We start from the raw sequence: 23,407 nt of genomic DNA, 5'->3' as shown, positions 1-23,407 counted from the left end.
AAGAAACAATATGCATATGTGTAGGTACATATAGAATACATGTAAAACGGGTACAGGGTTATTTAGGGAGGGAAGGAACTAGCAGCCAGCAGGAAGAGGGTCAGAAAAAGCTTCATGACCAACTAGGAGGGAGTGATGAAGCCTGTTAATCACCTCTTGACCAAGTATGGATGGACTTAGGGCAGACTGAGACATTTTTTAGACATGGCCAAAATGGGCACCCAACCCTACCAAAAGCTATCAAAAAGAAAGGCTAAGTCTAATGGGCATTGACTTCCAAGTGGACCCTGCTCTCCCACCTCCTTGCTGGGATATGGCAGGCCTCAGAGCTGAGGGATGCTGTGGTAGCAGAACTGGTGAAGTTTTTGCTGGATCTAGGGGAAGAGTCCCAGATCTTTCTGAAAGAGCACAGCAGTACCTTGGTTGATGATTACAGTTGAGCTGAAGTTGAAGGTGGTGGAGACGACAGCTGCCCAATGAGAAGCAAGTTCTGCCTACTGGTGAAACAGACTGCTCAGCACCAATACTCTGCCTGGGGCAAGGTCAAAGGCCCTTGATACCCTGCAGTACTGGAGGTCTGAGTTGTCTCCTTACCTATGTGCCTCACCACCACTGAACTCTAAGCTTCTTCCCATAGAAGTTGTGTGTATTTGTTGGAAAGTATAGCCCAGGTTTATGGAGAGAATGTTTTATAGCTACTCCTCTTACTTTGCCATATTAGTAAAGGCACGACTTTGAGCTGATGGCAACCAGCTAAGGTTAAAAGGAAACTTACTGAGAGGGGCTCCCGAGATAAATGGTTCAGGAGTGCAGACCCACATAGATGGTCACGGATGCCACAGACAATCTCTAGGGAGCCAACTCTTAAATACAAGTAAGAATAGTCCGGGGCTGGTGCATGCAAATGGATAAAATGATGTATGGATCCTGACTGAGAATTCTAACTTCAAGCTTTAAAACACATCAATACTTTACACATAAAATAGCAACAAGTTTTACCCACGGTGAAAGAATTCTTTTTTTAGACCATCCTTGAAAGTAAACAAATTCTATATCTGTGTGTATACATATAAATTACAACATAAGATATGACATATGATTCTAATGCCTTCCCTTATTTACTTTCAATTTATCCTGCAAAGAGCTTGTTCGTTCATAGATGTTTGCTTATTTCCCCCACTAGATTGTAAATTCCCTGAGGGCAGTGAATATCTTTTGATTCTTTTTGTATCCCTAGGATACAGTAGGTGTTTAATGTTTATTGAATGACTGATATATGTTTATAAATATATGAATATGCAAACATATATGTAACTTGCCTGTATATACTATGCAACACATATATACATGCATGTGTGTATACACACATGTATACACATTCATATTAAGAACTACTTGGAGAGGTCTAATTCTGGGGTTATCTTTTTGTCTTCAGCAATAGTCTGAGAGTAATAAAGAACAGCAAAGATTAGGTCTGATTTGTGTGTGTGCATACTTATATATACATATGTACGTGTATGTATGAGTATGTACACACATATTATTTAATACTGATATCTATCAATAGATCTCTCCATCTGTCTGTTACCTATATATCCCTCTCCTGGTGGTTCCTGGAGCAGGGCATGGGTGTCACTGGAAGCTCAGGAAGTAGAACGGTAAGGCCCCTGGATATGCAGTCAGAGTCCTGGGTTCAAATCCCAGCTCTGCCACCTGCTGCCCATATGACTTTGGGCATGTCGCGCAGTCTCAGGGAGCCTCAATTTCCCCATCTGTAGAATGGGTGGCTGCCATCGGGCGTCGGTCAGTGCGCTGCCCGGGCTCAGCTGCGCACAGCAGGGAGGCTGGTCCTCCTGAGCACGCCATGCCCGCCTGTAAAATGGGCAGACCGGGGGCTCCTCCAGCTAGTTCTAAATCTCCAATCCTGGTGGTTCTGACTCTCAGCTCTCCCTCCCCCACCCGGAGCCTCAGTTTCCCCCTATGTAAAGTAAGGGGCTGGACTTCCCCCTCCCCTCCTTCCCAGCTTCCTACGCCCCGCCCCCAGAGAAGGGCCGGAGGGGACATTTCCGCAGCGGAACCTCTGGAGAGGGAGCCCGGGGCGCGGGGGACGTGTTTGCGTGCGCACTCGCCCTCGCCCAGGTGAGGGTCCCACCGGGCCTTCCCTACCCGCGTTGGCGCCTAGGCCCTGACCGGCCGGAGCGTGACGTCAGCGCCCGCTGCGTGGCCCCTCCCCCTCGGCGGCCGGACGTAACGTGTTTCTCTTTTTAGCGGCGGCGGCAGCGGGTGGCGGCGGCGGCGACGGCGACGGCGGGGCAGGCCAGTGAGGTGGGTCTGCGCAGCCGCGGGCTGGGGCGTCTGGGGACAGGAAGAGGGCTTGGGAGCGGTGGGGGCTCGCGCCCCAGAGACGCTTCCTGTTCCGCCTGCCCGCCCATGGGGTTGGAGGGAGGTGCTTTTTCGTCTTTATCCCTGACTGTTCTTGTTCTTAGTCGTGGACCTGGGTTTGAATCCTGCCCTTGTTGCGAACTAGCCGCATGACCTTGAGCAGACCGCTAGACTTCTCCGGGCTTCCGTTTCTTCACCTGTAAAATGAGTTGGCCCCACTGGAGGATGCCCGAGATCCCTTCTTACGCTGATGTTTGTTAGGTTTTCTCTCTCTCCCTGTGGGCTCCTGGGCTCTATTCATCGGAGGACTTCGGCATCTGCCCATCCAGCCCTCACCTCTCTTGGGAACTTCATGCACACTTCTCCAGCAGTCTGCCCCAAACAGAAACCAGTGCATTTCTTTCCCAAGCCCACCCCTCCTAAAAATCTCCCTTTTTTATCCAAGGCACTATCATCCTTTCAGGCTCCTAGTTTCGCATTCTCCCCATCCCTAGAGCAGGGGTTCTTGACCTGGGGGTCACGAACTGGATATGTTTTAGAGGGGCTCTGAAAAAAAAGCCAAATGAATGAAGGAAGCATTTATCAAGCACCTACTGCATGCAAAACACTGTTAACCCTTGGGGATACAGCTAGAACCATAAGATGGCCCTGCCGTCCAGGAGCTCACAGTCTAAGAGAGAAGACCTCGCGTGGAATGTTTCAAGTCAGATGGAGAGGTCCCTTTGTATTGAGGGTACAGCGTCAGAGCAGATGTTAAATGCTTCTTCTCTAAGGTTCTGCTGGTTGCTGAATTCGTGGACAGCACCAAGGACTTCACAGGCAGGAGTTTTCCTTTCTCCCTCTTCAGTAGCTGCATCTGTATCACCTGCAGGAGCGGTTTCCAGGATGCTTTATTTTGTCTAACCTTTGGTTTCTTTGATAATTCTGTGTTTTACTTTATGCATTAAAAACATGGTTCTGACAAGTCCAAACAAGAAAGGTGAAGAGCCCTTGGTAGGGCCTTTCTGCTTCCTTATCTACCTCATCCAATCAATCTTTTCCATTAGAGAGAAAACAGGGTCCTTGGCTCATAACTCAGCCTCCCTCTGAGGCCTTGGGCAAGTGACTTAAGCTGTCCCTCAGTTTCCTCATCTGTAAAATGAAGGAGTTGGACTAGATGCCCTCAGAGGTCCTGGCCGACTCTAAACCATCATCTATGTCCACAATATCTTGCTTCTTTTCTCTGTGTATGGGAGGTTATGACCCTAGTTCAGTTCTGTATCATTTCTCTCTTGTGTTAGTACAAACTCTTGTCATTGGACTCCTGGCTTTTTTTTTTTTTAAAGCAATCGGGGTTAAGTAACTTGCTCAAGGTTACATAGCCAGTTATTTCTGGGTGTGGTGTTAAGTATCTGCACCCGGATTTGATCCCAGGTCTCCTGACTCTGGGGCCGGTGGGTGCTCTTACTCACCACGCCACCTGGCTGCCCGTGGATTCCTGACTCCTAGCCCCTTACCTTTCCAATCCACTCTTGAAATTATGAAAAATTACCTTTTTTTTTTTTTAATTTACTTTTAGTTTACAACACTTAGTTCCACAAGCTTTTGAGTTCCAAATTTTAAATGACCTTTCTAAGGTATGACACTGACCATGCCATCCCCCAGCATTCTGTAGTTCCCTATTACCTTTTTCCTCTAGGATAAATACAAATCTTATGCCATTTAAAGCTCTTCATAATCTATTTCCAGGCTACTTTTCAAGGCCAAAGTTCACTTTATTCCACTTTAGACAAACTGCCTCCTAACTAAACTGGCCTATTTTCTCTCTAGCTTTTGACGGGTGTTCTACCATGCTTGGAATGTATTCCTTCCAACCTTCAACCTTTTAGAATTTCTCATTTCCTTCGTGGCTCATCTCATGGTGCCACCTCCTACAAGAAGGGAACCTTTTCTGATCTCTACTAGCTTTTAGTTCTGTCTCCTGGTAGCTCTTAGTTCTATCCCTCAAGCAACAATGTATATACCTTCCTGCCCCCAAAATTTCCATACCCCTACCAATCCTCCAGGCGAATTTAAGGTCCTTGAGTCTTCATTTCCAGGCTACTTTTCAAGGCCTATTTCTCTTTATTCCACTTCAATCTACCTCCTAACTAAACTGACCTATTTTCTCTCCCACTTCTGACTTTTTAGTTTTGTCGTTATAACTTTAGTGCCTGACGTAGGATACTTATACATAGAAGGTCTTTAATAAATGTTTGTTGTATTTACTTGGAGCTTTTGATACCATTTAGTTCAGTCTCTTCACTTTTTGGTTTTTTTGGAGGGCAGTTGGGGTTAAGTGACTTGGTCATACGGCTGTAAGTGTGTCAAGTGTCTGAAGCCAAATTTGAACACAGGTCCTTCTGACTCCAGGGCTGGTACTCTATTCACTGTGGCACCTAGCCGCCCCACAGTCTCTTCATTTTATAGGAAAAGAAACTGAGGTCCAGTGATTTGCAAAAGGGCATTTGGGTGGTGAGTGGCCAAACCAGTATCAGATTCTGAGTCAGGGTTAAATGACTTGCCCAGGGTCACACAGCTAATAAGTGTCAAATGTGGGAGGTTAGATTTGAACTCAGGTCCTCCAGACTCTAGAGCCTGTGGTCTATCCAGTGAGCCACCTAGCTACCCCTTGAGCCTTCTTATTTTTAAAGAGCTCCATTATTTCACACAGAATTGTATCCTGTGGTTCTCTCATCTTTATCTTATCAGGAAGTTTTTCCTGAAGTCTAAGTTAAATGTTCCACCTCACAATTTAGAGCTATTTCTTCCAAGTTATCTCCTCTTTTGAGACAGAAAAGCTGGTAAACACCTTCCTTAATTAAGCCTTCACTTGGAACTTTGGAACTTTAGAGATGAAGCAGACCAAGAGTCTCCAAGCAGTCAGAAGCCAAATCCTATCTAAGGTTCAACTCATTTGCTGGGTAGAGAAACAAACTTGGCTCTGATAAGTGACATAACCAGTCACAAGGCTAGATGTCTTGAAGTGGGTGGAGAGCATTCAGCCTGAAGTAAAAAAGACCTGAGTTCCAATCCAGCCTCAGACACTGAAGTAGCAGTGTGACTGTAGGCAAGTCACTTGATCTCAGTCTGCCTCAGTTTCCTTAGCTGTAAATTGGGGATGATCACAGCATCTACCTCACAGAGTTGTTGTGAGGATCAAATGAGACATTTAGTCTAAAGTGCTTAACACATAGTAGGTGCTATATAAATATTAGCTTTTGTTATTCATTATTATTATTCCTACTCCTACTAGGAAAAATGCCAGTGCCTAAGCCCCAGTCTTATTACAGATACACTGGTATTTACACTGCATCTTTGTGTGAATGGTGTGCCCCCACTAGCCTTCCTTTTCTTTCCTCTTTTTCTAGGCTAGATAACCCATAACTCCCATAGGGTGGTGGAAAAAGCATTAGTTCTGAAGTCAGAGGGCCTGGGTTTGTATCCTCCCACCTCAGAAATTTCTTACCTGCACAGTTTTGTAAAATACCTCAACTTCCCTGTCCTTAGTCTCTTCATCTGTGAAATGAAGGGATTGGACTACATCAGGAGTGGGGAACCTGCAGTCTTGAGGCCACACATGGCCCTCAAGTGCAGCCCTTTAACTGAATACACTGTGTGACCTCGAGGCCGAAGGTTATCCCCCCTTACCCCGAGGTGGTTTCTGAAGTCTCTTCCAGGCCTAGATCTGTAATCCTAAGTGCTCAGGGCCCATAATTTCAGGCTGTTTCTCTGGAACCTCCCAGTCCCTCAAAATTTAATTTATATTTCAGGAACTTTATCAATATATTCTAAAGTATGGGCTGTATTTCACAGCTTCTCTCAAGAGCAGAGTAGAGGAGATGGAAAGAACACAGATTTTGAACTAAGAGGGAGCATAGAGATCACCTAGTTCAACCTTCTCATTTTACAGGTCAGGAAACTGAAGATCAAAAAAGTCATTCTCCTCCCCGAAACATGGTCAAACAGGAAGTAAGTGGCCATGATGGGATTAGTGAATTGGTGCTTTAAGTTAGTGGGCCTGAATCAAGCCAAACACAAAGCTTAAAAGATCTGGTCAATAGAAATAATAGTATTTTTGCTTCCTTAATGATGAACTATTTAGCAATGACTAGGCTTCAAATGTATTTTTCCTCTTGATTTTCATGATTTGAATCTAGTGGCCATAAGTGCTATGTCTGCTCCTTAAAGTCTGCATCTTAAAAATAAAGGTTTTTTTTTTGTTTTAGAAATTAATTTATTTGTTTACTTTTAGTTTACAAGATTCGGTTCCTCAGTCCCTTGAGTTTCAAATTTTCTCCCCCTCCTCCTCCTCCCTCCCCGACATGGCAGCATGCAATCAAGATAGGATGTACAAATACCTTCACATTAAATATTAGTCAGATTGTAGAGAAGGATTATAACCGATGGAATGAACAGTGGGAAAGAGGAAACAAAACAAAACAAGAAAAAGAGAGCAGGTAGTTTGCTTCAATCTGCATTCAAACTCTGTAATTCTTTCTCTGGATGTGGATATTTCTTTCCATCATGAATCTTTTGGAGTTGTCTTATAACCTTGCATTGCTGAAAAGAGCCCAGTCTATCAAAGTTGGTCATCACACATACGTTTTGTCTGTAATTGTGTACAAATTTCTTCTGGTTTTGCTCTTCTCATTCAGTATCAGTTTATATAAGTCTCTCCAGGTAAATATGAAGTCTGTCTGCTCATTTCTTATAGCAAAATAGTATTCCATTACATTCATATACCACAACTTGTTTAGCCATTCCCCAATTGATGGGCATCCCCTTGATTTCCAATTCTTTGCCACCACAAAAAGAACTACTATAAACATTTTTGTACATACAGGGCCTCTTCCCACTTCTATGATCTCTTTGGGATACAACCCTAGAAGTGGTATTGCTGGGTCAAAGGTTATGCACCTATTTATAGCCCTTTGGGCATAGTTTCAGATTACTCTCCAGAGTGGTTGAATCGGTTCACAACTCCACCAACAATGCATTTTTAAGAACAATGCCTTCCCCTGACTAGCACATATCAGGATGATAATCATATCTGGCTGCTATAGAAATACCACAAATCAATCTCACTCTTGCACCTTCACTTTCTTTTTTTTCTTTTGTTATTTATTTATTTATTGGTTTACATCATTCATTTCCACAAGATTTTGAGATAGATTTTCTCCTCATTTTCCCCCTACCCACCACCCCAAAACAGCAATCCCACTGAATATCCCCTCCCCCAATCTGCTCTCTCCTATATCTTCCCCCAACCCCCCTCCAACTTTCCAGTAAGGCATGGTGGATCTCTATGCCCCAGTGCCTGTGTATCTTATTTCCCAGTTACATGTAAAGTAATAGCAATAATTATGATATATATATATATATTAAACATTTGATTTTAAACCTTTGAATTCAAGATTCTTTCCCTACCTCCCTTATCACCCACTCTTACTGGGAAAATAAGCAATTCAATATAAGTTGTATATGTGTAGCTATGCAAAACATTTCCCTAGTGGATATATTGTGAAAGACTGATTATATTTTCCTCCATCCCACCCCACACTTGTTCTATTCTCTACTTTGATCCTGTCCCTTTTCAAAAGTGGGTGCTTCCAAATCCTCCCCCACCCAGCCTGCCCTTCCTTCCATCATCCCCCCTTTCATCCCCTTCCCCCCTACTCTCCTGTAGGGTGAGATACCCTATTTAGTGTGTATGTCATTCCCTCCCTAAGCCAAATTCATTGAGAATAAGGTTGACTCATTCCCTTTTGCCTTCCTGTTCTTCCCCTCCATTGTAACAGTTTTCCCTTGCTTTTTCTATATGAGATAATTTACCCCATTCTGTCTCTCCCCATCTCCTCTCATTATATTCCTCTCTCACCTTTTAATTTCACCTTTTAAGTATCATCCCTTCTTATTCACCTGGTCCTGTACCCTCTGTCTATGTATACCTGTACACATATATAGACATATATATACATACTTACATATGTATTCATATACCCATATACCCTCCTATACATATATATATATATATATTCCCTTCAACTATTCTCATACTGAGAAAAGTTTCATAAGTTGCATTTATCATTTTTCCATGTAGGAATGTAAGTAGTTCAACTTTGATAAGTTTCTAATGATTTCTTTTCCCTGTTTACCTTCTCATCCTTCTCTTGCTTCTTGTATCTGAATGTCAAATTTTCTATTCATCTCTGGTTTTTTCATCAAGAATGCTTGAAAGTCCTCTATTCCATTGAATTACTATATTTTCCCCTGTAACATGATACTCAGTTTTGCTGGGTAGGTGATTCTTGGTTTTAATCCCAGCTCCTTTGACCTCCAGAATATCTTATTCTAAGCCCTTTGATCCCTCAATGCAGAAGCTGCCAGGTCCTGTATTATCCTGATTGTGTTTCCACAATATTCAAATTGTTTCTTCCTGGCTACTTGTAATATTCTCTCCTTGATCTGGGAATTCCAGAACCTGGCTATAATATTCCTAGGAGATTTCTTTTTAGGATCTTTTTCAAGAGGTGATTCGTAGATTCTTTCAACCTCTATTTTGCCCTCTGGTTCTAAAACATCAGGGAAATTTTTCTTGAGAATTTCTTGGAGGATGATTTCTAGCTTCTTTTTTTGACCATGGCTTTCAGGTAGTCCAATAATTTTTAAACTATCTCTCCTGGATCTATTTTCCAGGTCAGTGGTTTTTTCAATGAGATATTTCACATTGCCTTCTATTTTTTCATTTGTTTGGATCTGTTTAATAGTGTCTTGATTTCTCATAAAGTCACTAGCTTCCATTTGCTCTAATTTAATTATGAAGGAATGATTGTCTTCAGTGAGCTTTTGAGATTCTTTTTCCATCTGGCAAATTTGGCTTTTTAAGGCAATCTTCTCCTCATTGGCTTTTTGAGCCTCTTTTGCCATTTGAGTTAGTCTATTTTTTAAGGTGTTATTTTCTTCAGTCAGGTTGTTGACTCTCATTTTATAATTTTCTTGCATCATTCTCATTTCTCTTCCCAATTTTTCCTCTAATTCTCTTATTTGGTTTTCAAAATCCTTCTTAAGCTCCTCTATGGCCTGTAAGCAGCTTATTCTTTTCTTGGAAGCTTCTGGTGTAGGAGTTCTAACGTTGTTGTCTTCCTCCTGTTCCATGCCCCAATCCTTTTTGTCCCCCAAAAAGGAACGCAGAGTCAGACCTCTGTGCTTGCCTTGCTTCCCTCATTTGATCATGTTGCCACTAAATTACTTGACTTTTAAGCTTTTTACCACAGTAGGACCCTGCTACCAGAGTGGGGAGCTTTATCCCAAATTGCTGTGGTTTTCTCAGCTGCTGGAGCTATTAGTTGGGTGCCTTCTTTGAAGCCTCCACACGCTCTGGCAAACTGGTCACGCACCCCAGGACCTCCACCCTAGACAGTGATCCAGATCCAAGCAGGTCTCACCTTGGTCCCCCTACAATATGCAGACCAGGAGCTCTGAAGCAGCCACATGGTGGTGGCTGCACAGATGCAGAACCTTAGCCACTTCTCCTTCCGGGGGTAAAGGCCTGACCGCACTCCTGAACTCCTGGTTCACAAAGTCCACATTGCACCAACCTCTCACTTTGTCCTTAGCATCTATGGATTGATAATTCTGGAAACCACCACACCAGCTGGTGATCTGAAGTCCTTCCAGTCAGTGGCTGGTTGTGGCTGCCCTGAGGCTAAAACCTCAGGCTTGTGTGGGTCTGGGCTCAGCTCCCAGAGCCCTGTGCTGGCCGCTTCCTGATGGCTGGGCTGTCCTTAGTGGGAGGTTAGCTTCTCTGTGTCATTTTGTGGGTTCTGTAGCTCCAAAGTTTGTTCAGAGTCACCTTTTACATGAATTGGAGGAGGTGGCCGTGGGAGCCCCGCAGAAGTCCTGTTTCTACTCAGCCATCTTGACTCCACCCTGCATCTTTGCTTTGTAAACAAGATGTAACTGAGGGGAACATTCTTGAGGTCCATTTTAAGTATGTATTTGGTTGAAGGTTGGGTGTAGTATCAAGCAAGTCAAGTGTCTTTCCATTCATTTAGAAACCATCCTTTGCTTTTTGGAGGGTGGTATTATTAGCAAGTAATATGTATTTGTCTATCTTCATTGGCATACTCATCATCTCTCATTTAGTTCACTTCTGTTGAGCCCTCCTGAGATGGATAGCTAGCACCTTAAGCAAAGGGTATCAAAAACATGACATCATCAAGAGAGACTCTGAAGGCTCCCTTCAGGTGCTGCTGCCTCCCTCAAGCCTTCCCTGATTTCCCCAGGTGCTGGTGCCCTGCCCCTCTCTGTTGTACTCTGCTCATCTGAGTAAAATTTTTATCCCCTAAGTAGAACCTAAGCTCCATGAGGGCAGGGATTGTTTTGTTGTCTTTCTGTCTCCAGTGTCTAGCACATGTGGTTTGCACATAGTTAGTAAGTGCTTAATAAATGTTTATTGAATCAGTTATCCCTAAGGAAATTTGAAAAAAAAATCCATTTAAGCCAAGATGGGGTAGAATTTAACTTCAGTTAAGGAAGAGGTGTTTTGTTGTGTTGTTTTTTTTTTTTTAATTTCATATGACTGACTTACCTAAGTAGGTAATAGAGCTTCTATACTTAGATACTCAGGAAGATGATAGTCACCTGACCTTGCTGGTTTAGGTATTAACTGAGAAGTATCATAACATAGCAGTTTGAATGCTGGCTGGACTCTGAGTCAGAAGAGGGATGATTGAATCTCTCCTCACAAATGTGTTAGTCATATGAGCTACTTCAGCCTCAGTTTCTTCCCCTTTAAAATGGGGATAATAACAGCACTCCCAGGGTTGTTCCTGTGATCAAAGGAGCTAATGTATAATGTACCTTTTTAACCTTAAAGTGCTGTAGGAATGTAAGCTGTTATTATTTATTTTCCTGAGACTCTTTGGGGATTCCTACTACCATGTTTCCCCGATAATAAGACACTGTCTTATTATTTTTTTTTGGAAAGAAAAACACCAGAGGGCTTATTTTCAGGGGAGGGCTTATGTTGTCCTGCCTCAGCTCTCCTCCGCGGCACTGCTCTCAATGGCGCCAGCAAGCAAATCACCGGGGAAGAACAGGATGACACGCTCACTGCTGCAGCTCTGATTGGATGCAGCTTGGAGCGCGGCGTGCGTTTCACGGGGGGGGACGGTGCATACAGAGGGTATCGTAATGTAGCGTGTAGCGCAGGGGATCACCTTCACTACAGTAGCAATCTCAATAGGGCTTATTTTCGGGGGAGGGCTTATTTTAGAGGAATCTTACACAGTAAGGGGAGGGCTTATTTTCGGTATAGGTCTTATTATCAGGGAAACACGGTAGTTCTGTATCAGGGGAATGAATGGGGTTCCCTCTCTCAGGAAACTCAGAGGCTAGTTTGAATAGGTGGTTGGTTCATCCAGAACAAGGAGAGACAATAAAATTAAAAATATAATTTGCTGTCCTTCACATGTGAAGATGATGTTACTGAACACCTACTCTCTTGCCCAATCCCTTTACTGACCAAATGTTCACATTTGTTAGAACAACTGTTCCAGCAACGGGACTCACACCCTTGAAGTGAGAAAAATGAACTATGCACGTAGGGCTTCAGACTGTCATCTTTGATGACAGTTTGAAGTTAATTCTTTGATGTGTCTGTGATCTCGACTGATGCTGGTGCTCTCTCCAACAGTGCAGATTACAGCACATCTTCGCCTTCTCATCACGTCCATCTCTGCCCCTTGTTCGCCTGTAAATCCTCCCCAGGGAGTCCATCAGCATGCTCTGGGAACACAGGCTGTCCTTTGGCCATCCTTTGCTCTCACTACGTGACAAGCTCACCTTCTTTTATATTGTACATCTCTCTTATGATAGCTTTTTTACTCTTCCATGCAGTTCTTAGTCAATAATATGTTGCAGCCCATTAAAGCCCACCGTGCACTAGTCCATTGCCTTTTGCATGACTCCCAATTTTAATTCTTTAGAGAGCATGATATTCCATGATCCTTAGCCGTAGAGCATCAGCACAAGAATATTGATGTTGAAAGATGAGCCTTTGTTTCAAAGAAAAGCTTAGATTCATTAAAAATACTGTAAAATTTCCTAATCTAGCCTGCTCTCTTGGTTTTTACTTTGGAGCCCAGTTCATTAACCATTTACAGTGGCTATCCAATATATGTGTTCTAATGGATCAGCTCTATGGGTTGTCCATCTAACACTGTATCATGGTCTAACACTGTATCATGGCCTAACATTAGGCAGCCATCATCCACTTGGTTTTTATTGTATGAATAGTTAAGACATATTTTTTGGATCAATTGTGTATCCTACTTAGAAAGCTCTATTGTTGTGGGGCTTGATGTAGTCAGTATAATGTCATGCATAAACAGGAGCATTTCTATCAATTAGTTGGTTATAAAGATGTGATTTACTATAGAATACTATTTGTGAAAGCTTGCCTGTTTACTTGTAATATCATGCTTTCATCAAGGATTCCCTCCATATGTGTGTAAATTATTCTCGTAAAGATTTCATAGAGATGAAAAATTAGTTATGTGAGTTGGTATTTCCTGATATTTTCTCAGTTGCCTTTTTGAATAGTAATAAAGACTGTTTTTCTCCTAAGAGATTTGATATTCTACACTCATAGTTATCTTGAGGATTGAACTCTCAAATCCCTGAAAATTGTGTCACTTTCTCCATAGATTTCCTTTGCATATATACTTAGTCTAGTCCACCTGCCCTTTCTACCTTTGTTTTCTTTAGTTTCATTTCTGCTTCCTCATGTAGCACATCTGGGACTATGATCTTAGAGTCCAAATGTGATATTCCTTGGCTTCTCTCCAGTTTCATCCTTAAATGCCCTTAGATTGATATGACTTAGTTGGGTATCTTGCCAAGTTTTCTTTAAATTTTTTTTCTTCACTGCTTGCTGTTTTGTAAGATTATATTGCTCATAATCTTCCACCATCTTCTTCCATAAGATCTTACAAATGAGTTTATAATAGAAACTGATGTTTCTCTTGGCTGCCATATCTCTCTACCTAGAAAATTCAGGTATTTGCTGTCCCAGGTATTTACTGGGTACTTTTGGTCTTTGCATTGTGGCAATGGAGCTAAACTTCCTTAGGAAATAGAATGATTCTCTGTACACAATATTTTTTCATTCCACATATTTCAACATCAATAACTTATTTAAATAGGTCAGATTAAAGTTGCCTCAATTGTACTCCATATTGTATCATTTTTATTCTCTTTTTTGGTATTTTCATAAAATAAATATTTATTAAGCACCTACTATGTAGCATAAACTGTGCTAAGTGCTGAGTATCCAAATTTGAAAGAAGAATGGCAGTCCCTGCCCTCAAGTAGCTTATAGTCCAATAGGGGAAGAGGTACACAAAAGGAAGTTGAAAAAGTGGGGCCAGGAGAAGGTACCTGACCTAGGGGGCATGGTGAAGTAAGTATAAGAAGTCCCAAAGTAGTACAGCCAGGTGAGAAATGAGATGTCTGAACTGAGCTCCCTCCTTAAATGGAGGTTTGGAGTTCATAGCTCCACCATCCAATTAGCGAGACAGAAAGTGGTGATAAGGTGGAGTCCCAAGATATTTTCCCAATAACGTACTTCCTGCTGTATGCTGGAGAAGTTCCTCAGACAAGTCCCAAAGTAGTGAAACCAGGTGAGAAAAGATAAGAAATTTTCATCTTGGTTCTATTAAATTAATAGTCAGTCTGCCAAGCTGATTTGTAGTGACTTCTGTATTAGTAACAAGGTGATTTTATGATCTGCTGAAATGCAGTTTCATTTTTTGTGGTGGTGTTTTATGGGTTGACTTGGACAAAGAATTGATCGTTCAGTGGCCATGCTATGGATGATTGGTCTCAGTGTAGTTAGCTAGGTTGATCCTTGGAAGGCTGATGTAACCTGTTGCTGCGCCATCATATTAGGTCCTGCCAAAGATTGTGTTCCATTGATGTAGCATTTGAGAAGCCAGAGTTATCTCCCCACCACTATGAGACATTTGTACTGCTTGCTAACTAAATGGATTGTCCAGCCCACTGTGTAATGTAGTCTGGAATGTACAGTAGGTCCAGTTTTGCTTTTCCTCTGAGAGAAATGCTTATTAATAACTGATGATGTGGGGAGATCCAGAGTTCCCCCCCTTTTTCTAAAATTCTCATTTGGAAACTCAGTATCTGAAGGTTGAATTAACTTTCTTCTCCATCTTGGTCAGACTCCATCCAACTTTACAAGGAATTTGATCTAAGGTGGGGAAGCCTATTGTGCTCTACACTGGTTTGTGGGGATAAATTCTTTGTTTTGGTGGCTCAAGGCTGGGCAATGTATAAGTAAATGGCATAATCAAAGTTCCCCAGCCCCTCATTTTAATCTTCATTCTCTCTCATTAATCATTAGCCAGTCAGAGTTGATTGCCACCTTCAGGAACACCTACTCTTCCACAGGCATATATACTGTGAAACCCTCCCATGAGGATTTTTGGCATTCTAGAGTGTCACTGACCCTTTTATTAATAAAAGCATTATTAATAAAATGATTAATTGCCCAGAAATTATATTTCTTATACTTTTAATACATCATGCCTCTATGAATTATTAGCTTACTCTTTTAATTATGGATTTCATTGAATAGTTCATGTAATGTTCTGGAGTTTGAGATAGCACAACATCTACAAGAAGGAGCATCAAGAATAACTCACCATATATAAAGAACCCCTTTCCCCTCTTCCAGTTAGAACTTGAGTGTGGAATCTGAACTCATTGTCTTTCCCTGTAAGCCCTCCTTTTCTTACTATTGTCAAATGGACAACCATCTTCCCAGTCCCTTAGGCTATATCATATTATAATAGTGCTCTATTCCCCATCTCTCTCTCTCTCTCAGTCTGTGTCTCAGTCTCTCCATTTTCAGAATGTCATTCTACCTTCATAACATCTCTCATATATTCCCTCTTCTCTCATTTGATACTCCTACCACCCTGCCTTCCCAGCTCCACCCTCCACTCAGCTGTCAAATTGATTTTTCTAAAGTGCAGGATCTGACCATGTCATCCCCCCTATACAATAAACTTCAATGACTCACTGTTCCTCCAGGATCAAATATAAAACTCTCTTTTTGGCTTTTATATTCCTTGATAACCTGGTCCCTTTGTACCTTTCTAATCTTGTGAGACCTTCACAACTTGCCGTGTACCATTTGACCCAGTCACTCTGCTTTCCTTGTTCTTTGCATGACAGTACATCTCCATACATTTTTCCTGACTGTACTCCATGACTAGAATGCTCTCCCTTTTTTATTCTTTGTTTTTTTGCTTCCATATGTTTTCTTCTAGCCTCAGCTAACATCCTATCTTCTGCTAGAAACCTTTCCTGATACCCCTCAATGCTCATGTCTTCCCTATGAGATTCCCTCCAGTTTATCTTGTGTATGTCTTGTTTGTACATGGCTGTTTGCATGTTGTCTTCCCCTTTAGACTCAACTCCTTGAGAGCTGAGACTGTTTTTTGGCCTTTCTTTGTATCCCTAACATGTAGCATAGAGCCTGGCAAATAGTAGGCACTTAATAAATGCTTGTTCAGTGATTGGGGCATCCTCCATTACCGTGGCACACATCTTTAGTGAGCGTGCCTTTTCTGCTCTATCCTTTGCTTGATATTAATAATCTGAGGGGCACTGAACAGAGTTATATCTGTTTCATTTTTCAAGAAATCTTATGTAATTTTAAAATACACACAAAAGATCTCTCATTTGGAGACTACTTTTAGGACTGCATTTTAGTCTATAGAGTAAATGGCTGTTTTTGTAACAAAAAATAAGCAGAGTGGGCTCTTGTGTTCTCTGAAAGCCACCCTGTCTCCCCATGTTCTCCATCAAGGAATTATTTGTGTAGATCATTCTTCCTAAAGATGAGAAAGTGGGTATATGTATGGGGAGTTATTAATTTCTAGTCACCTTTTAGGGGGAAGATAATCTGTAATTTTTTCCAGTGTTTTGGTATTTTTCCCTCCCTGAGATATCTTATATAATGTTCCCACAATCCTTTAAGATTGTGTTGCATCAGCACCAGCCCTGGAGTCAGGAGGACCTGAGTTCAAATTCGGCCTCAGACACTTAACAAGTGGCAACAAGAGGCAAGTCACTTAACCCCAATTGCCCTGCCTTCCCCCTTCCAAAAAGCCAAAAAGCAAGCAAGAAAGAAAGATTGTCGCATCCGGCCTGGGTGGTTTCCTCTAAGAGTTCTTGTTCTCATCTGGCCTGTCCTTTTGACTTTCATTGTAAGTATGGTTTTAGATTTCTTTGGACAGACATAGGTGTTAAAGGTCAAAGTTGGTAGTTCCACTTCCATTAATGATTATGGAAATAGATTATTAAATTTGCTCCATTTTCCACCAATTCATTGTTTACCTTCTGGTTTTATCTGTGAATGCTTTGGGGAAGATGTGGCTCATTTGGGTATCACACCGAGTAAACTACACTTGTTTTCCCTTCTCTTGCTTTTCACTGTTTGTTGAGATGTTTCTACACCTAATTTTCTACCATCCTTCTTCTTTAGTGGAGGTGGAGGGTGGCCTGTGTCTTGAAGGAAGCCAGAGATTGTAAAAGGCAGAAGTGATGAGGGAGAAATTCACAGGTACAGACATAGGAGGGAGGCAGCTCCTCGGCTCAGTGGAGAGAGCCCCAGGGCTGGAGTCAGCAAAACCTGAATTCAAATCCAGCCTCAGACAATGATTGTGTGACCCTCAGCAAGTCATTAGCCTCTGTCTGCTTCAGTTTCTTCACCTATAACCTCACAGGGTTGTTGTGAAGATCAAATGAGAAAACGTATAGGCATTTTGTATACCTAAAGTGCAAGCTATATAAATGCTGTTATTATTGTTACCACTAATGTGGTTTTTCTGTGTTATCACTGGGTCTGACACTCAAAATGTTTTTGTCGATAGCTTTCATTTGTCTATCACCTTCCTTTTACTATGTTTAGCTTTTCATTCCCCAACTAATGAGCTACCCTTCACTTCAGAGAACAAAAAAAGGGGTGGGGTGGGGAGAAGCAGTTCAGCAAAACTAAACACATATAGGAGGGTGAACCTACAGGCTGGGAGGGACCTTCAAGGCCGCCAAGCCGAATCTCCTCTCTCTATAGGTAAGGAAACTTGAGTCCTAGAGAGGCCAAGTATTTTTCCTGGGGTTGCCCAGCCAATAAATATATGAGGCGAGTCTGGCTGATTGTGATCTCAGTGCCCAGAGTTTAGCATAGTCCCCAGTACAGAAGAGTCCACTTGGCCATTCTTGGTCATTCAAATTTGTCTTAGTTTTCAGGTTCTTTTTTTTTTGTCCTTTCTGTTTACATTGTCATAATTGTTGTATATGCTGTTTTCTTGGTTCTGCTGCCTTCAGGCTGTCTCATGTTGTATGTCTTCCCATGTTTCTTTGAATTCATATTTCTTGTGCAAAGTATTTTTTTTATATAAATTATTCATGTTCCACTTTTTTTTTTAAAGCTATTTCCCAAACAGTGGTCATCTACTTTGTTTCCAGGTTTTTACTACCACTAAGAGTGTCATTATTAATTTTTTTCTATATATTCAATGTTTCCTTTTATCTCTGATCTGCTTGGGACATATGTCTAGCAATAGAATCTTTTTGTCAGAGGGTATAGACATTTTAGTCACACTCCCCACCCCATCGCCCACCCCCAATTCCAAATTGCTTTCCAGAATGATTAGAAATAATATGCAGCTCTACCAACAGTATGACATTGGAAATTGGTTAATGTGTGAGGATGTTTCTAAAAGGCATTTAGTGATTTTTTTTTCTTCACTTGCCACTGAACACTTAAATTGCATAATTGAGAAGAATTTAATAACTGTCTGCAAATATTTAGTGCATTGTTGGTACTTGGATATTAAATACTAATTAAGACCAGAGAAGAATTATTTATGGTGGTTGAAACCGGAATGCAAGGAGAAAAATCAAAGGAAAAAAAGTCATGAAGGGCACTTAGCCAGCAGAGAGATCTGCTTTCTGCCTAGTTGGTCCCACGGGGATGTAAGAACTAGGTTAGCAGGACTTGGGGCTGGAGTCTGTGTTGTTCAGTCACTTGAAATTGGGAAGATAAAGGTGGAAGGTGGGACATATTTGATGGTTTAACTATAAAGTAAATGTTTCATGAGGCCCCTTTGGTATAATGGTATTGGAGCCATTCTTGCTTTTTCTATAATAGCTGCATTTGCTTGTGAATTGAGAACAATTCCCATGTGGGCAATGGAGTCATAAAGGAAAATGTCCTAAAGAAATAAAGTAGGTGAAGTATATTTACAAAACTATAGAATTCTTTGGGAGAAAATAATGCAGGTGTTTCGTGTTGTGGTTGTTTTTTTAAACTAGCCATTTCAAAATGATCATTTACAGGACATGTTTTTATGAGACTAGCAAAATATCATTTGGATATCACTTGAACTGTATTGTCAACAGTTGAGTTCTTTATATTGAATTTTCTAATGGATAATGATGGGATTTCCAGGTTGTTAGGGGACTAATAACTGATTTATAGTGTTGCAAAATTGCAAAGGCTTTGAGTTATAAGGGACCTTAGAGAACATCCATTTCAACCTCTTATCTCAATAGGAATCATCTTTAGTGCCCCTGAAAGTCAGTCATTCAGTCTCCACTTGAAAATCTCTAGTTATAGGAAACTCATTCCCTTAACATATGATTTAGCTGTGTGACCATGAGTTGGTCACTTCTCTCTTTGAATCTTCATTTTCCTCTTCTGTAAAATGAGAATAATGATATTTAAACTGTCTACAGCATAAGGCTGTTGTGAGGAAAGGGTTTTGTAAAACTTCAAAGTATTATTTCATGGGAATTACTGTTATTCTGAGGCAACACATTCTACTTTTGGGCAATTCTAATTGTTAGGAAGTTTTTCCTTATGTTGAAAAAATGTAATTAAAAATCTTTTATATGTGTGTGAATATGTATTTGTGTGTACATGTATATGTATTCAAAATGTGTTTGTGTGTGTGTGTGAAAGTGTTTCCTTTGTATTGCTAGGAGAGAACAGTTGGGAATAAGGAAGGGACTCCTTGATTCCCCAAACGGTCTCCAGTATCTTATCTTTCTAGGTTCTCTTTTCTGGATGGGTTCTGGTTTGTCAATGTCTTCCTATAATATGGAGCCCAGATCTAGCACAATATTCCAGGTACAGCAGGATTGTTAGCACCCTCATTTTAGATACTTTGCTTCTATAATGCAGCCTAAAATTGAGTTACCTCTTTTTGCCTAATGTGCCACAATGTCTTATTCAGAAGAGGCACTTAATGAATGATTTTGTTTTATTGAATTACATGTTAGATTGTTGATTCATGTTGATTTTGCAGTCTTGTGAACCATTGACTAACCATACTTCTTATATTTTGTGGCTGATTTTTGAAAGTAACTGTAGGACTTTATACTCATTCCTACTAAATTTCATCTTATTACATGTAGTCCATCATTCTGTTCTGTTGATCTTTTTAGGTGCTGATTCTATTATCTAACATGTTAACTATGCCTGTTATCTGAAAACATGTAAGTTGTATGTACCTTTTTTCTGGGCATTTGATAAAAATGCTGACCATAGAAGAACTAAGGACAGACCCAGAATTATAGAATCACAGGAACCCAGAATTGAGTCTTCAAAGTTCATCTTATCCAACCTATTCCTGAACAGGTATTCCTTCTATGATATTCTTCCCCCCTTCTCCTTTCCTTCCTTCCTTCTTTTTCTCTCTCTCCTTTCCCCCTTCCTTTCTCTCCTTTTACCCTTAATAGCTTCCCCTCTCCTTTTTTTAATTATATTTTTTGATGAACAAAAAATATTTTTTCTCTCTGCCACTTTACCCCCCTCCTAACATAAAGAAAAAGGAAAAACAAAGCTGTTGTACAGCAAATATGTAGAAGTCAAGAAAAACAAATCTTCACATTGACCATGTTAAAAAAAAAAGCAGTCTTACTCCATAACCAAGTTCATCACCTCTTGTCAGGAGGTGGGTAACATGTTTAATTTCAATGCCCTGGAATCATATTTGATCATTGCATTGAACAGAGTTCTTAAGTCTTTTGAGTTGTTTGTTTTTTCAGTGTTGTTATTTTTACAAATTATTCTCTTGATTCTGCTAACTTCATTCTGTGCCAGTTTATACCAATATTCCCAGGTTTTGATGAAATCTTCCCCCTCATCATTTCTTACAGTACAATCGAATTCCATTATATTCATACACCATAATTTGTTCAATCTTTTTCTAATTTGTGACCCCCTTTAGTTTCCAACACTTTCCACCACAAAAAGAGCTGCTATAAGCATGTTTGTCCCTATAGGACCTTTTCTTCTTTCTTTGATTTCTTTGGTATATAGGGGGTCTCTCATTGCATCCTGGGCCATCTCCAGTCGTCCTGATGAATAGCCACTGGACCCAGATGGCTCTGGAGGAGAAAGTGAGGCTGGTGACCTTGCACAGCCCTCCCTCACTCAAATCAAAGTCAACTATAAGTCGTCATGTCCCTGATGTCATGGTCTTCTTCGAGAAGGAAGGACAAACACAACCTTTGGGTCAAAGGGTTTTTGGGGCGTATTCCAAGTTGCTTTCTAGAATGGCTGTACCAGTTCACAACTCCCAGCAATAGTACATCAATGTATTTGTCTTCCCACAGCTCGCCAGCATTTGTCCTTTTCACTTTTTTGGTCAGATTTGCTAATCTGATAGGTGTGAAGTGGAACCTCAGAGTTGCTTTCATTTGCATTTCTCTAAACACACACACACACACACACACACACACACACACATTCCCCTATTTGGATTTCTTCTCTTGAGAACTGGCCAGTCATATCCTTTGATCATTTATCAGTTAGGTAATGACTCTTACAGATTTGATTCAGTTTCTGTCTTGAAAATAAGATTTCTATCAGAAAAACTTACTTAAATTTTTTTGTGGACTTTCTAGAGCTCTTTAAGTAAATCATCGTATCATCTGCAGATGTGACAGTTTTGCATTCTTTTTGCCTGTACTTCTTCCCTCAATTCCTTTTTCTTGTCATATTGCTATAGCTAGAATTTCTAGCACTATATCAAATAGTAGTGATGAAAATGGACATCATTTTTTTACCCTTGATCTTTTTGGAAAGGCCTTTAATTTTCCCCCGTTATATATGGCAGCTAGGTGGCACAGTGGATAGAGTGGTGGCCTAGAGTCAGGAAGTTCTGAGTTCAAAGGTGACCTCAAACACTTGATATCTCTGTGACCATGGGCAAGTCACTTCATCCTGTTTGCCTCTGTTTTCTCATCTGTAAAATGAGCTGGAGAAGGAAATGACTAATATCTCCAGTATCTTTGCCAAGAAAACCCCAAATGGGCTCATAAATATTAGACACTGCTCAATAACAACAAATATGTAAAGCTAGCTCTTGGTTTTAGATACATGCTATTTATATTAAAGAAAGGTCCATTTATTCTTATATTTTCTAGCGCTGTTAACAGAAACAAATGTTAAGGGAATGGGTTTAAAAAATTTTTTTTCTAAATATATTGCTCTAATAATATGATTTTTGCTGTTATTAATATGGTTCTAATATTGAACCCACTGTGCATTTGTGGGCAAACTCAATCTGTTTGTGGTATATACTCTTTGTGATATGTTGCTGTAGCCTTTTTGCTAGTATTTTATTTATAGTTTTTGCATCGGTGTTCATTAGGGATATTGATCTATAGTTTTCTTTCTCTTTTTTTGATCCTCCCGGCTTAGGTATCAAGATTATATTTGTATCATAGAAAGATTTTGACAGGATTCTTTCCTTTCTATTTTTTCAAACCATTCAGGCAATTTTAAAATTAATTGTTCTTTAAACGAATGATAGAATTTGCTTGTAAATCTATCTGGTACTAGGGTTTGTTTTTTCTTTATGAGCTTATTTATATCTTTGTCAAATTATTTTTCTGCATTATTCAAATTCTCTACTTCATATTCTGTTAATCTGAGCATTATATGTTTTGTAGATATTCATCCATTTGTAGATAATAATCCATTATAATTGCATCTTCTATAAGAATCCTTTCTCAACCCTTCTTTTTTTTTTTAAAAAGCAATTGGGGTTAAGTAACTTGCTCAAGGTTACACGGCCAGTTATTTCTGGGTGTGGTGCTAAGTATCTGAGCCCAGATTCAATCCCCAGGTCATCCCAACACTGGGGCCCATGCTGTTACTTACTGAGCCACCTGGCCGCCCCAATATTTTATATTATTTTTTTAATTCTTATTTATTTATTTATTTGTTTATTCATTCATTCATTCATTTATTTTTAGAGCAATCGGGGTTAAGTAACTTGCTCAAGGTTACACAGCCAGTTATTTCTGGGTGTGGTGCTAAGTATCTGAGCCCAGATTTGATCCCCAGGTCAGCCCAACACTGGAACCGGTGTTTTTACTCACTGAGCCACCTGGCCGCCCCTTCAACCCTTCTTAATTCTAGTGCCTTCCCTCTCTTAAGTATTTCCTACTTATTCTATATCTTTATATCTTGTATTGTACATATTTATTTGCTTGTTGTTTCCCCCATTATATTATGAGGTCCTTGAAGTAAAAGACTGTCTTTTGCCTCATTTTGTATCCCTAGTGATTAACACAGTGCCTAGCACCTGGTAGGCGCTTAATAAATATTTATGGAGAGAGGCAGCTAGGTGGCTCAGTGAATAGAGCACTGGCCCTGGAGTCATGAGGACCTGAGTTTAGATCCAGCCTCAGACACTTAACACTAAAAACTAGCCATGTGACCTTGGGCAAGTCATTTAACCCCAATTGCCCTCCAAAAAAAATGTTTATGAACTGATTAAATCCATTTCATTTAAGTGGCATATAATTGAGAAAATAATTTCTTTTTTTTTAATGCTTTATTAACTTCTGATTTACATCATTCGTTTCCATCAGATTTTGAGTTACAAATTTTCTCCCC

At 40.5% G+C, this 23,407-nt stretch overlaps 1 protein-coding gene across 2 annotated transcripts in view; it reads left to right on the top strand.

Moving 5' to 3' along the window:
- Positions 1-915: 915 nt before the first annotated feature.
- ACSF3 (acyl-CoA synthetase family member 3) overlaps positions 916-23,407 on the top strand; it is a 239,209-nt gene continuing 216,717 nt past the window's right edge. Inside the window, exon 1 of one of the 2 annotated variants that reach the window (XM_069085545.1) lies at positions 916-2,325. The gene's annotated coding sequence lies outside the window, so the exon portion shown is untranslated. The remainder of the gene's footprint in view (positions 2,326-23,407) is intronic. The other variant, XM_069085544.1, reaches the window with a different exon arrangement.

Source organism: Petaurus breviceps, unplaced genomic scaffold (assembly GCF_028583685.1).
Source record: "Petaurus breviceps papuanus isolate PSGF00001 unplaced genomic scaffold, PetGlider_PUasm1.0 176, whole genome shotgun sequence".
Classification (NCBI taxonomy): domain Eukaryota; kingdom Metazoa; phylum Chordata; class Mammalia; order Diprotodontia; family Petauridae; genus Petaurus; species Petaurus breviceps.
Note: the sequence above shows the minus strand (reverse complement) of the source record. Positions and strands in the feature narration are given on the sequence as shown.